This window comes from Musca autumnalis, unplaced genomic scaffold, assembly GCF_047663935.1.
Source record: "Musca autumnalis isolate F117 unplaced genomic scaffold, ASM4766393v1 scaffold_5, whole genome shotgun sequence".
Lineage (NCBI taxonomy): Eukaryota > Metazoa > Arthropoda > Insecta > Diptera > Muscidae > Musca > Musca autumnalis.
This window is the reverse complement of record NW_027412088.1, coordinates 13558425-13571591: the sequence shown is the minus strand read 5'-3', so window position 1 is coordinate 13571591 and position 13167 is coordinate 13558425. Positions and strand designations below refer to the sequence as shown.

Genomic DNA, 13167 nt, shown 5'->3' with positions numbered 1-13167 from the left:
CCCATCAAGAGTTATCGTGCGCACAATTTGTCCGAATATTTTTGAACTTTTGTGGGGTAGGTACCTGAAGGAGTGGACCGATATGGCTTATCTACGAACTTAAACTAAGTTTGGAAACAATATTACGAAGGCCAAATTTTGGCCGGAATCGGCATTTCTGTTTGAGAATTATCTTGCGCTTCCACCCATAAACCTGGTGTCATAGGGTTTATTTTTCAACTTTCAGGCTATTTTTTCAGGAAGTATGGACTTGCCCCTGAGGAAACTTGTACCTTCGTATAGGGGACAGTGAATACAAGATGTTACAACAAAAATCAAGGCGATTCGTGAGCAGGTCCTAAACTGAACTTTTCCGAAATTTTGTGTGGGAGGTACTCGAAGGAGTTTACCGATTGAGTCCATATTGGAACCTCATCTAAGTCTGGTAGAAATTTCATAACGTGCAAAGTAATGACCAAATCGGTAACTTCCTTCAAGAGTTATCTGACGCACAAATTTTCCGAACATTTTCGAACTTTTGTGGGGGAGTGTTGCGGGGCCCCGCAGAAGCCTAAGTCCAGCCCTGTACACAAAAAAAAAATTTTGCGTGGAAAGGACTTTAGGCGAGACCTTTTTTGCCTCCATGGCGGTCTCCAAAACCATGCTTTATCAATTGTTCATAAATGTGGGGGGATAAATTAACATCTGTAGACACCTGGACACTATAAAGGGGGTAAACATAGTACGAACTATGCTTAGCCATGTCCAAGTGCCCTCTCCGAGACATCTGGACACTAAAAAAGGGGTAACCATAGCGACTATGGCTAGCCATGTCCAAATGCCTGTTGCGGAGGGGCAGAATGTTTTCCTTTGGTTATTGTATTCGTTGGGGTGTTCCTAGTTGCTTGTGGAATGCACCCATGGAAGCCAGGTTAACCTTCTTCACCATCGAAGGCTAACCCAGAAAATGTTCGCAACATGTGGACAAATGGAGAAGTCATCAAAATATATTTGGTACAATGGAAAACACATTATTCCCGATATCTTGATGACAACTGCGTCCTTCCACATGCCGTGAACGAAAATCTGAAAAGAGAAAGAAAAATAATTATTAATAAAATAATAATTAACAAAAAAACTGGAACGACACAACTTACCACCGCGTCTTTTTATTTTATCTGCTTCCTTTTGTGTTTTTCTTTGTTTTGGTTCAAATGTATTCTGGGTGTGGAACAACCAAAACCACTGGGGTTATCATTCCACTGAAATATTTGGGACAGTACTACCGACACAGTGGGGGTTTTCTCTTACGTGTGACGTAGGATAGGTTTTACACTCTTAAAAATAATTGATGAGTCAGAGGTACCCGTGAGAGATTATAGAAAGGGACAAATTATAGATTAATTGTAAAAAAGGGATAGCCTGAAGTGATCTCGCCAAAATGTCGATTGCTGGAATGCTGCCATTGCTCTTATCGTAGGTTATAAAAGAGAGTGTTTTGGGGGAAAAACTTAGTTTAATAAATGGTGCTGAGTGAGGAAACCTCAATAGTTTCGCGGTGGAATCAGAAAATAATTTTTAAAATAGTGAACACGATTTTTTTGTGAAAGAAAAACTATTTAAATCTATAGATTAATAGTGACATATTCACCAAAATTAAGAGGTAGTATTAAATAAAATTAAAAAAATGAGTTATAATAGTGTATAAATTGTTGGTGTTTTCTGTGATTAGGAAAGGAGTGGAGATAGAGAATATTGTGGCGAAGGTTTAAATAAACGACACATAATATTATTTAGCATCCAGCGGATACTTAAAAGGTAAATTTTAATAAGAAAAAAACATAAGATTAAGTGAAGAATTAATATTAATAAATGTTAATTTTCGGGTAGGCAGGCCGAATCCGCTGGTGTGTCTATAACCACCTGGAGGAAAACCAGGAAACTACATCATCCAGGACAGAACCCTCAAATAAAGGTAGGACAGTTTTACCTCCTTAGATAATTTATCTGTGCTGCCCTTATGCCATCTAGAGAGCAGTGGCCACTACGATAATTGCATTCTCCACAAAACCACAGCTCAGCACCATAGAAAAATTTTCCCTTGACACCAGAATTTATCATATTGGGACAAAGAGCCTAGACATGAGCCTTGTGGTGTATGTGTCCCAAAACGAGAAAAGGCAATAATTGCATATTCCACAAAGCATATCTTCAGGCTAGTATAGCCAAATATCGTAATAAGCATCCTGAAACAAGAAGAAAAGAAAGGAAACAACATCATGATTTTGACCATCAACGCAGAGGTAAATCTGGTCCAAAGTCCGAAATAAGCATCAATTAATATCTCCATACTTAAGGGTGGTTAGATGGCGACATTAATGCTTACCTTTTCTTATTAGCCAAGATATTATTTTTAACAAACACTTTTGATACAAGTTTTGACAATTACTTTTCCTTATATGATTATGTAGTATATATATTATTTTATCTTTATTCATATATTCTCTTTATATTTAATATCTGTTATATGTTTATATTTTTTTATGCTTGTTTTTGATTTCCATAAGTATTGATTTGATTTTTTTCAACTTTCAAAAAGAGACAGTTCCATAGTGTTCAATTTTGCTAGCCCATATGTCTTCTCATAAAAAGAGCTCTTTTAGGGGATATTAGGGTGGTTCGTCAAAAGTGCGAATTAATAATATTGATAGCAAAGAGAATAATATTTGCATCCTGTTTTGATTGTTGGTTAAAAATCAAGGTGATTCGTTGAATAATCACGTTCTATTTGTTCAATTCGACTCAAAAAGAAACATTGTTTTTTTATTGTTGGTCATAAGACCGTTCGTTAATTTGGCTATTAGCCGTTACTTTTTAAAATCACTCATAGTGTATTAGAGAGGAAAAGACGTAAAATTTTAATATTTTTTTTTGATTTTTTTTATTATTTAAAACTTAAATACTTTAACTTTAAATATATATTTTTTTTATTTCATTTTTATTTTTTTTGTCTTGAATGTTATTGTGTTAGTGTTAGTAACTTTAAGAATAAATATGATATGATTATAATGTTTGAATAAGAATGATGATGTGCTAGATTTTTTTTTATGATGGAGGATTGAAGACGAGGTAAGTGGTGTGATGTGGGCGGGTTGAGGGGTCACATAAGCCAAGAGGAGGAAGTTGTGACCTAGGTTGGGTGGGCAAATTAGAAGCCATCAGGTGCAGGATTCCAGGTGATGATGATGGATTTTATTGTAGTTTTTGTTATGTGTTTGAAGTCACTTTGTTTATTTCTTGTTGCGTGCCTAAGGTTGGGAACAGGGTTGGGACTTACACCCTAGAGAAAAAGGCGGAGTTAGCTGGTGTCCAGATGATTTATTCCCCAAGCCGAAAGTAGGTACACGTAACAGTATGGCGCCCAAATTCTAAATGTTTTTGATTCGTTAGTGTAGGTCATCGAAACACTAATAAATAGCCCATTAGTTTTCATACAATAGACCAACTTTTCCAACCGAAGATGAGTCTTACCAGGTATATTATTTCTTATCCATTCTGGACGAGAGCCAGAATGTTGTGGGAGGTGATACACTTTGGAACACCACATCTAAGGGACGGGAATGCCTTATGCAAACACGAAATGAGGATTATCCTACCGGGAATTAAGTAGCCTATAGGTAGTAGTAACCCACGTTTTGGGATTGAACAAAAAAATGTTAGTGTCCGCTTGAAATTTGTTTGTGAGCCAATTTAACAAGATGATAGCCACTCTAGAGTAACTCTAGGGATGTTGTATCTGAACATGTTGAATTGAATGATATGTCTGTGAAGTTAACGTATCAGGTCATGTTACAAGTTGTTTTTTTTTGTGTCCAAATTTTGTTTAATTTTTTTTTGTCCATCATCATCGTAGGAAACCATTTGTGAAGGCTAAATAATACCGTACACATCACACCTCGTCGATAAAAATCCTCCTGAAAATATATTAGAAAAATATTATAAAATACTGAAATTTAACGAGATATAAATAAGGGTTTAGATAGACGAAATTGAAATCCTTGACTTTCATACAGAAAAAAAATAATAGTTTATATTTGCAAACTGCAGGTGTTGAAAGGGTATGAGTGCAGGAACTCGTTCAAGGACCAAAGAGAGGAAACGGGATAGACCTACAGAATTTGATAAAAATAGATCGATTATAATAGAAAATAAAAAGAAAAAGGATTATACGGACCTTGAAATGGCGGAGAATAACCCCACGGAGGATGGACAGATTAGGGATTTATCCCGAACTATAAATGTCAACTCGCCAATCACGAACTCCTTGGGACCCGTTTTCCTTCAGGGCAGAATCGGACAGCAAATGAATGAAATGCCAGGTGGCGCACCGGGAGACCAGGTTGTAGGGAATAATCTCCTTCAGAACCAAATTCTTAACCTGAAAGAAGAAATGGATGAAATAAAAAAATCGTTGATCGAATTGACTAGGGTCATGAAAGAAAATAATCAGGCGGTAGAAAAAGTTAAGAAAACTGTAGAAGGAAATAGTTCTGGAGGGAATCGCCACTCAGCATCACAACCGACTAGTGGTTATAGTGCGTCGACATTGCAAAATGTTCCTCAGGCGCTTCCACCAGGTAACCCAGTTGGAGCTGAATCGTGTAACAGAAACACGAATTCAGAACTCCCATCTATGGCCAACGCTATAATTCCTCATATACCTCCTAGGGAAACTCCACCGGAGCCAGAACCTACAGGTAGACCCCCCATTCCGCAACATGGAACACATGAGAGGTACTCAGCACCATTTGACCCCAGAACTAGTGTTCGAATTAACAAGTTAGGGTTACGTTTTGATGGTAGTTCGACAGGGCTGGGAGTAGAGGAATTTGTCTATCGATTAGAATATTTTAAAAGACAGTATGGAATTCCTTGGTCTGAGATTATTAGGGATTTCCCTCTATTGTTATCTGGACGTGCTGAGTCCTGGTACTGGCTGTTCCAGAAGACCAATAGGGAACATAATTGGGAATGCCTAAAATCAAGTTTGTTGAGTCAATATCAGAGTTCGAAAACGAATGTTGAGATATTGACGGAACTTGCTCAACGTAAGCAGCAGCCAAATGAGACCATCGATAACTATTTTCATGTTATGGGTCAGATTAGGGCAAAACTATTCCAGCCAATATACGAACCTGATATGGTAAAAATCATGAAAAAGAATATAAGAGAAAGTATAAGCCGAATAGTGTACCCAATCCAAGTGTCCACCGTGGAACAGTTGAGGATTGAGTGCAACGAGGCCGAGAAAACTTTCCTTAGACGTGAAAATAGGGTTTTTGCTCCACAAACTCGCCCCACAAGACAAGTTAATGAGGTCAATTTTGATTTTAACGATTATTCGTATGAAGGTGACCAAAATAGTTGCAATGTAGAAGATGTTGAGGCGTTTCAGATGCAAAGGAAACAAAATCCCAATATTACATGTTGGAACTGTTTGAAGTCTGGCCATGTATTTCGTGACTGCGATGCGGCAGAACGAGCTCTATTTTGCTATAAATGCGGCAATCCAGGCACCAAGACTCCCAAATGCAGTGTTTTCCAGTCGGGAAACCGCAACAGGGGCGTGGAGAACAAAGGGGGACCACGTCCAGCGGAAAACCCCTGAAAATAACAAAAATATTAGAAAATTTGTCAAATCAAAACAAAAGTACACAATTACAAACCCTTTCTAAAGTCAATACTGACCATTTTGAACCTCAATTGAGACATTATTTGCCATTGGATATTAGAAAGCAAAATTATGAAAAGGCCCGTGAAAGAATAATGGGAAATGAAAATAAACAGTTTAAGGATTCCAAGATCCACAGGACAAGGGAAAAATTTAAAGAGAAGAAGAAAGAACTAAAGCTGATTATTGAATCCTTGAAAAGAGTCGATCGTAAAGACGACAAAAGAGTATATGCAGAGGTGGAAATTCAGGGGGTCAAGAAAATTGGCTTACTTGACACTGGTGCCTCTGTTAGTGTATTAGGAAAGGGTTGTCGAGAATTCATAGAATTGATTCAGGCAGAGACAAAACCAATGTTCTCCACTGTCCAAACTGCAGCTGGTCATCAGCATAGGATCTTGGGAAGAGTCAAATTGAATATGAAATATAATGACATAGAACAGGAGCTAAATTTTTACCTCTGTCCAGACTTGGAACAGGAGCTATATTTAGGGATTGATTTTTGGCGAACTTATAACTTAGCACCAAATATTATAGGCGTAGATGAACTAAACATTGAACAAATACAAAAGGACTTAGTAGATGATGACACATATAAATTAAACCCACACGAATTGTCAAAGGAACAACAGCAGAAATTAGATGAGGTTATACGCAACTTCGACACGTTTGAAGAAAAGGGCCTTGGCAAAACAAAGCTGGAAAAACATACAATCAAATTGATTGAAGGGGCTGAGCCTGTTAAGGATCGCCATTATCCTATGTCTCCAGCTGTCCAAGCCATAGTTTATGAAGAGGTGGATAAAATGCTCCGTCTAAACGTTATAGAAGAATCTGAAAGCCCGTGGAGTAATAGAACCACCGTGGTCAGGAAGCCGGGCAAAAATAGATTCTGTTTGGACGCGAGAAAATTAAATAAATTAACTGTCAAAGACGCGTACCCTCTTCAAAATATCGACGGTATCCTTAGTAGAATTGACGAGACTTTTTTCATCAGCAGCGTCGATTTGAAGTTCGCCTTTTGGCAAATAGAACTCGACGAGGATAGCAAAGCCTGCACTGCGTTTACAGTTCCTGGACGGCCATTATACCAGTTCAGGGTAATGCCGTTCGGGCTCTGTAACGCAGCGCAGCGCTTATGCAGATTAATGGATAAAGTTATTCCTCAGAGATTGAAAGAAAATGTTTTTATTTACCTCGATGATCTGCTAGTGATATCGAGCGATTTTGATGAGCACTTGAGACTTCTTAACGAAGTAGCATTATGTCTCAAACAAGCAAATTTGACAATCGGTATGAAGAAGTCCCAATTCTGTTTTAAAGAATTGAAATATTTGGGTTTTATCATTGGGCAAGGGCAGTTGAAAACAGATCCGGATAAAATCAAAGCAATTCGAAATATTAAGATACCACGTAATCCTCGAGAGGTTAGAAGTTTCCTTGGAACCGCGGGCTGGTACCGCCGGTTCATCAAGGACTTCGCGACACTATCGGCTCCTTTAACAGATACCCTTAAAAAAAGCAAGAAGTTCGAAATCAGTGAGGCAGCTATTAATTCATTTGAGAGCCTGAAAAAGGCCCTTACTTCTGCTCCCGTACTCCGCCACCCAGATTTTTCAAGGCATTTTTACATTCAATGTGACGCATCCGAGTATGGCATAGGGGCCGTTCTATACCAACTAAATAATGTTCAGGAAGAACACCCTATTGCGTTTTACTCCCAAAAGCTGAACTCGTGTCAACGCAATTATAGCGTGACCGAGAAGGAATGCTTGGCTGCAGTCATGGCGATTAAGAGGTTTAGGCCATACGTGGAAATGATGCCGTTTACGGTAATCACCGACCACGCGTCATTGAAATGGTTGATGTCCTTGAAAGATCTGAGTGGTCGGTTAGCCCGCTGGTCTCTGCAACTGCAACCATATAATTTTGAAATTAAACATAGAAAAGGTTCTGAGAATGTGGTAGCAGATATGCTGTCCAGAGCTCCTACGGAGGAGCGCATCGAGGAATTGAATATGAATGAGTATTTAGATTTTGAAACAGTTGAGTTCGAAAGCGAAGAGTATTTAGATTTGATTAAGAATATACAACAGAACTCTGAAAGATTACCTGACCTCAAGGTCGAAAATGGTCTCATTTATAAAAAATATCTACCTAATCAGGAATTAGATGAAGATTTACGTTGGAAATTATGGATTCCAAGTGGTATCACTCACGAGATAATAGACCGAATTCACAAATCCCATACGTCTTGCCATGGAGGGATTACGAAAACCCTTGAAAGGATTAGACGATTCTTTTACTGGCCTAATATGACTACCCAGGTCAGACAATATGTTAGAAACTGCCAAGTATGCAAAGAGGTTAAGTCAAGTAACCAGAATCTTATGCCCCAAATAGGAAAAGAGGTGATAACTGACCGCCCTTTTCAAAAATTATATATCGACTTCTTAGGGAAATACCCTAGATCGAAGAAAGGGAATGCGTATGTGTTTATAGTTGTTGATCATTTTACCAAATTTACATTTTTAAAGGCAATGAGAGAAGCCACTACTATGAATGTAATAAAATTTATGGTAGATGAGATTTTTCACAAATTTGGTGTACCCGAAATCGTCCATAGCGACAATGGGGCCCAATTTACATCGAAAGCTTTTGATGAAATGATCAGCAACTATAAAATAACACATTTAAAGACGGCATTCTATTCCCCGCAGTCCAACGCGTCGGAGCGGGTGAATCAGTCAGTTATCACCGCGATAAGGACATATCTGGAGGAAGACCAACGCGATTGGGATATGTATCTTTCTGAGATTGAGTGCGCCTTACGTAACTCAGTCCACTCTGCAACCGGGGTTACGCCATTTTTCGCTTTGTTCGGATTCCATATGTTTTCCAGTGGCCAAGATTACCATCTGGCCCGGAAACTTATGTCGATGACGGATCACGAGCTGAAAAATGTGCAGAGGCCTGACAGACTAGAGTTACTGAGAAGCAAAATAAAAGAAAATCTGCATAAGGCATACTCAAGGAGTGCAGAAAGGTATAACAGGAGGGCCAGAGTTGTAAAATTCAGACCAGGACAAGAGGTTTATCGCCGAAACATAGTCCAATCTGACTTTTCTAAAAATGTGAACTCCAAATTTTGCAAAAAGTTCGTAAAATGTCGGATTGTCAAGCCCGTCGGAGAGAACATGTACGAACTGGAAAACTTAAAAGGAACACCTATTGGAATCTATCACGTGAAAGACATTAAGTCATAATATGTGCAATATAGAGATTAAACTGTGATATTATTAGGATTAAGCATTTATGTATGTGATGTCCTAATAGTATTAAGTTAAACTTTATAGTGCAATAAAACGACTTTTTCAATCTGTGATATATTAGGTACCTGCCAGTTTCATGTTCGTACTGTCCCAATTATACACCGTAATTATACACCTGCCTGTTTATTTTGTCCCAATTTTACACCTATTTTATTCTACACCTACCTATTTTACTTCAGATTATACCCCGACTTATTATAGCCATACCAATATTTATACATTCATTTACATACCCCTATAGTTTTAACTCACCCTTTTTAGTCCCATGTCAGTAAATCCCTTCCTCCGATAAAGTCCCGATTACGAAAGCCAGAAGCAATAAGTCCATGTCACCAAACCTCCTGAAATAAGACAAAATAGCACAAAGTAACAGGACATATAACTACTATATCATTTGGATACTTCCCTAATATAATTGCCCGGCTGTATCTCAGGGTGTGGGAGTTCCCCACGTTGGACCCGACATATACCAACCGCAAGGAACATCTAGGCCCCCGCACACCATCACTGTCGTCATATTTAGTCAGTGCTGGAGTTTTGTTGCGGGGCCCCGCAGAAGCCTAAGACCAGCCCTGTACACAAAAAAAAAATTTTGCGTGGAAAGGACTTTAGGCGAGACCTTTTTTGCCTCCATGGCGGTCTCCAAAACCATGCTTTATCAATTGTTCATAAATGTGGGGGGATAAATTAACATCTGTAGACACCTGGACACTATAAAGGGGGTAAACATAGTACGAACTATGCTTAGCCATGTCCAAGTGCCCTCTCCGAGACATCTGGACACTAAAAAAGGGGTAACCATAGCGACTATGGCTAGCCATGTCCAAATGCCTGTTGCGGAGGGGCAGAATGTTTTCCTTTGGTTATTGTATTCGTTGGGGTGTTCCTAGTTGCTTGTGGAATGCACCCATGGAAGCCAGGTTAACCTTCTTCACCATCGAAGGCTAACCCAGAAAATGTTCGCAACATGTGGACAAATGGAGAAGTCATCAAAATATATTTGGTACAATGGAAAACACATTATTCCCGATATCTTGATGACAACTGCGTCCTTCCACATGCCGTGAACGAAAATCTGAAAAGAGAAAGAAAAATAATTATTAATAAAATAATAATTAACAAAAAAACTGGAACGACACAACTTACCACCGCGTCTTTTTATTTTATCTGCTTCCTTTTGTGTTTTTCTTTGTTTTGGTTCAAATGTATTCTGGGTGTGGAACAACCAAAACCACTGGGGTTATCATTCCACTGAAATATTTGGGACAGTACTACCGACACAGTGGGGGTTTTCTCTTACGTGTGACGTAGGATAGGTTTTACACTCTTAAAAATAATTGATGAGTCAGAGGTACCCGTGAGAGATTATAGAAAGGGACAAATTATAGATTAATTGTAAAAAAGGGATAGCCTGAAGTGATCTCGCCAAAATGTCGATTGCTGGAATGCTGCCATTGCTCTTATCGTAGGTTATAAAAGAGAGTGTTTTGGGGGAAAAACTTAGTTTAATAAATGGTGCTGAGTGAGGAAACCTCAATAGTTTCGCGGTGGAATCAGAAAATAATTTTTAAAATAGTGAACACGATTTTTTTGTGAAAGAAAAACTATTTAAATCTATAGATTAATAGTGACATATTCACCAAAATTAAGAGGTAGTATTAAATAAAATTAAAAAAATGAGTTATAATAGTGTATAAATTGTTGGTGTTTTCTGTGATTAGGAAAGGAGTGGAGATAGAGAATATTGTGGCGAAGGTTTAAATAAACGACACATAATATTATTTAGCATCCAGCGGATACTTAAAAGGTAAATTTTAATAAGAAAAAAACATAAGATTAAGTGAAGAATTAATATTAATAAATGTTAATTTTCGGGTAGGCAGGCCGAATCCGCTGGTGTGTCTATAACCACCTGGAGGAAAACCAGGAAACTACATCATCCAGGACAGAACCCTCAAATAAAGGTAGGACAGTTTTACCTCCTTAGATAATTTATCTGTGCTGCCCTTATGCCATCTAGAGAGCAGTGGCCACTACGATAATTGCATTCTCCACAAAACCACAGCTCAGCACCATAGAAAAATTTTCCCTTGACACCAGAATTTATCATATTGGGACAAAGAGCCTAGACATGAGCCTTGTGGTGTATGTGTCCCAAAACGAGAAAAGGCAATAATTGCATATTCCACAAAGCATATCTTCAGGCTAGTATAGCCAAATATCGTAATAAGCATCCTGAAACAAGAAGAAAAGAAAGGAAACAACATCATGATTTTGACCATCAACGCAGAGGTAAATCTGGTCCAAAGTCCGAAATAAGCATCAATTAATATCTCCATACTTAAGGGTGGTTAGATGGCGACATTAATGCTTACCTTTTCTTATTAGCCAAGATATTATTTTTAACAAACACTTTTGATACAAGTTTTGACAATTACTTTTCCTTATATGATTATGTAGTATATATATTATTTTATCTTTATTCATATATTCTCTTTATATTTAATATCTGTTATATGTTTATATTTTTTTATGTTTGTTTTTGATTTCCATAAGTATTGATTTGATTTTTTTCAACTTTCAAAAAGAGACAGTTCCATAGTGTTCAATTTTGCTAGCCCATATGTCTTCTCATAAAAAGAGCTCTTTTAGGGGATATTAGGGTGGTTCGTCAAAAGTGCGAATTAATAATATTGATAGCAAAGAGAATAATATTTGCATCCTGTTTTGATTGTTGGTTAAAAATCAAGGTGATTCGTTGAATAATCACGTTCTATTTGTTCAATTCGACTCAAAAAGAAACATTGTTTTTTTATTGTTGGTCATAAGACCGTTCGTTAATTTGGCTATTAGCCGTTACTTTTTAAAATCACTCATAGTGTATTAGAGAGGAAAAGACGTAAAATTTTAATATTTTTTTTTGATTTTTTTTATTATTTAAAACTTAAATACTTTAACTTTAAATATATATTTTTTTTATTTCATTTTTATTTTTTTTTGTCTTGAATGTTATTGTGTTAGTGTTAGTAACTTTAAGAATAAATATGATATGATTATAATGTTTGAATAAGAATGATGATGTGCTAGATTTTTTTTTATGATGGAGGATTGAAGACGAGGTAAGTGGTGTGATGTGGGCGGGTTGAGGGGTCACATAAGCCAAGAGGAGGAAGTTGTGACCTAGGTTGGGTGGGCAAATTAGAAGCCATCAGGTGCAGGATTCCAGGTGATGATGATGGATTTTATTGTAGTTTTTGTTATGTGTTTGAAGTCACTTTGTTTATTTCTTGTTGCGTGCCTAAGGTTGGGAACAGGGTTGGGACTTACACCCTAGAGAAAAAGGCGGAGTTAGCTGGTGTCCAGATGATTTATTCCCCAAGCCGAAAGTAGGTACACGTAACAGGAGGTACCGGAAGGAGTGGACCGATATAATCCATCTTTGAACTTGAACTAAGTTTGGACAAAATATTACGAAAGCCAAATTTTGGACCGAATCGGCAGATCCGTTCGAGGGTTATCTTGCGCTCGAACCATTGCACACGGTGTTATAGGGCTTTTTGTAACTTTCAGGCTATTTCCTCAGGATGTATGGACTTGCCCCTAATGAAACTTACAGCGTCGTATAGAGGACAGCGAATACAACATGCGTAAACAAAAATCAAAGCGATTCGAGACCAGGTCCTAAAATGAACTTTTCCGAAATTTTGTGTGGGAGGTACCCGAAGGTGTGGACCGATTGAGTCCATATTGAAACCTCATCTATGATTGGTAGAAGTTACGCGATGTGCAAAGTATGGACCAAATCGGTTATTCCCTACAAGAGTTATCGTGCGCACAAGTTTTCCGAAAATTTTTGAACATTTGTGGGGGAGGTACCTGAAGGAGTGGACCTATATGGCTCATCTTCGAACTTAAATCGAATCTGGGCAAAATAATTCGATACCTACAATTTGAACCGAATCGATTGATCCGTTCGAGAGTTATCGTGCGCACCAGCCAGACAGACGGACAGACAGACGGACGGACATTGCTAGATCTACTCAAAATCGTCTGAAACGGATATCGTACAAACATACTTGGGGTCTAAAACCATTATTTCGATGAGGCACATTTTTGGTCGTATCA

The 13167-nt window shown here is 38.0% G+C and overlaps 2 long non-coding RNA genes across 2 annotated transcripts; both read left to right on the top strand.

Moving 5' to 3' along the window:
- The first annotated feature begins 1492 nt into the window (after positions 1 to 1492).
- Positions 1493 to 3065, top strand: LOC141386952 (uncharacterized). The gene is made up of 3 exons (XR_012408447.1): positions 1493 to 1642; positions 1712 to 1797; positions 1870 to 3065. It is a non-coding gene; the product is annotated as an uncharacterized lncRNA (long non-coding RNA).
- Positions 3066 to 10544: 7479 nt separating this feature from the next.
- LOC141386951 (uncharacterized) lies at positions 10545 to 11298 on the top strand. The gene is made up of 3 exons (XR_012408446.1): positions 10545 to 10694; positions 10764 to 10849; positions 10922 to 11298. It is a non-coding gene; the product is annotated as an uncharacterized lncRNA (long non-coding RNA).
- The last annotated feature ends 1869 nt before the right edge of the window (positions 11299 to 13167 follow it).